Source organism: Ochotona curzoniae, unplaced genomic scaffold (genome assembly GCF_017591425.1).
Source record: "Ochotona curzoniae isolate NIBS_2020 unplaced genomic scaffold, NIBS_Ocur_1.0 scaffold_1852, whole genome shotgun sequence".
Classification (NCBI taxonomy): domain Eukaryota; kingdom Metazoa; phylum Chordata; class Mammalia; order Lagomorpha; family Ochotonidae; genus Ochotona; species Ochotona curzoniae.
Window position 1 is genome coordinate 48,674,382 of NW_024467087.1, and position 2,283 is coordinate 48,676,664.

General features: G+C 47.8%; 1 pseudogene; it reads left to right on the top strand.

Moving 5' to 3' along the window:
• Positions 1-274: 274 nt before the first annotated feature.
• On the top strand, positions 275-1,950 carry LOC121169059 (annotated as a pseudogene).
• Positions 1,951-2,283: the final 333 nt, after the last annotated feature.

The following is a 2,283-nucleotide window of genomic DNA, read 5'->3' on the forward strand; positions in this document are numbered from 1 at the left end:
AAATTTCCTAAAAGCTCTGTTCTTGTCTTCAGGTGATACATGTACAGTGATTTTGGTACCCACAGAATAGAAAATGTGATGCCCTTTAATTTTTCGGACACAATTTTTAAGCTGAACCAGTTGAGGTGTCTATTTCTGCTATTAATTGCCAGAATTCTTCAATTAGGGCACAATAAAATCAATGTTTGCCTTACAATTAAGTTAAATGATCTCTTTGTCACTGGCTTTATTCAACATTGTCTATCATCCCATCTTAAAATGATTTATTGTGGAGAAGTGGCTGCAACACCGAGCCGAGGAGGCAAGAGTCGGAGCGCAAGAAGCAGCTGGGTGGGCACCATGGCCGGGATCACCACCATCGAGGCTCTGCAGCAGCAGGCCGACGGTGCCGAGCGCCTGCAGCGGGAAGTGGAGCCAGAAAGGCTTGCCGGAGAGCAGGCTGAAGCTGAGGTGGCCTCCTTGAACCGGAAGATCCAGTTTGTGGAAGTCGAGCTGGTCCGCACTCAGGAGCGCCTGGCTACTGCCCTGCAGAAGTTGGAAGAAGCAGAAAAAGCTGCTGATGAGAGTGAGAGGAAGTACGAAGGTTATTGAAGACTGGGTCTTAAAAGATGAAGAAAAGATGGAACTCCAAGAAATCCAACTCAAAGCAGCTAAGCACATTGCAGAAGAGGCAGATGGGAAGTGTGGCTCGTGAGGCAGATGGCTCGTAAATTGGTGATTATTGAAGGAGAGTTGGAACGTACAGAGGAGCGAGCTGAGCTGGCAGAGTCCCGTTGCCGAGAGATGGATGAGCAGATCAGACGGATGGACCAGAACCTGAAGTGTCTGAGTGCTCCTGAAGAAAAGTACTCTCAAAAAGAAGACAAATATAAAGAAGTAAAGATTCTTACTAATAAACACAAGGAGGCAGAGACACGGGCTGAATTTGCTGAGAGATCGGTACCCAAGCTGGAAAAGACAATTGATGATTTGAAAGATAAACTGAAATGCACCAAAGAGGAGCACCTCTGTGAGACCATCCAGGTCCTCTGAGGTCTTGGCCACACCTTCAGGTGGGCGGTACCAGCATCGTCCACCCATTTCCTAATTAATCAAGAGATCACCAATGGGGAACATCTCACCTAGAGGTTCCCCGCCCAACAAGGAGGGGTCAAGGAAGGCTTAAAACCCCTAGACCCTTCCTCAAACCTTTGGTGTCTCTCTCTCCCTCCTCTTTCGAGAGCACCCCACCTCCCGGCTTCTCTTCCGGAGGTGCTTCCCTTTCCTTCCCTTCCCTGCTCCCTGGTCCCTTCGCAAATAAACTTTTCTGTTTGTAACAGATTCCCGGCTTTTTATTTCTATACTAAGCTGAGGAAAGAACCCACCGGGCATTTCTGGTAACACTCTGTACACAAAGGATGTTGGACCAGACTCTGCTTGACCTGAACGAGATGCAGAGCACCCCCATCCCGCCCTGCCACCACTCCTCCCTCCAACCCCGACTCCACCTGAGGCCCGCCTGCCCAGAGCTGACCTCGGCGCTGAGGGCTGACATTTTAACTGGAAGGCTGCTTTTTCTCTTTTTTGCCAACCCACCTCCTCCATCCTTAACCCCCACCCCCTCGTCTTTGCCACCAAATTATCTCTGCCTCTTCCCAGAGATTGCATTGGGACCAGAGGCTGAGCACTTTTGGGAACAACATTTAAGGGGATGTGAGCACAATGCAAAGTGTCTTTAAAAGCATGTTGTGATGTACACATTTTGTAATGACCTTTTTTGTTGTTGTAGCAACTGTTTTTGTAAAACATTCCAAGTGATTGCACACTGAGGCAGCAGTTGAATCCCTTTCTTATTCGTGAAGGTGACTTGGCAGCTGAATGCCTAGTGCCCTCTCCACAGAGGAGGGGAGGAGAGGTGGGCCTGCCTTTGTGGGAGCCAAACAGAGCCCAGGGAAGACTCCTCTGTGGGAACCTCACTGCTCTGGACAAAGCGTCAGCCAAACCAGAAAGGTGATTCTAGAAGGAGTTGGCCAAAAACAAGCAAATTTAAAAATTACACTGTTGAGGTTTACAGCTTTAAGGGATCTTTGGACAGCTGTTTTTGTTTTGTTTTGTCTTGTTTTGCTTTGCTTTGTGGTGTTTTTTTTTGTTTGTTTTCTTGTTTTTTTTTTTTTTTTACCTTTTTCATCAGAAGTGACCAAATTAAGATGGTAAGGTCCCTGAGAACAGTTTTCTTTCTCTCCCCTCCCCCACTTCTGCCCCTTCCCAACAGCTTGCAGAACAGACCACGCGCCGCTTAGATTG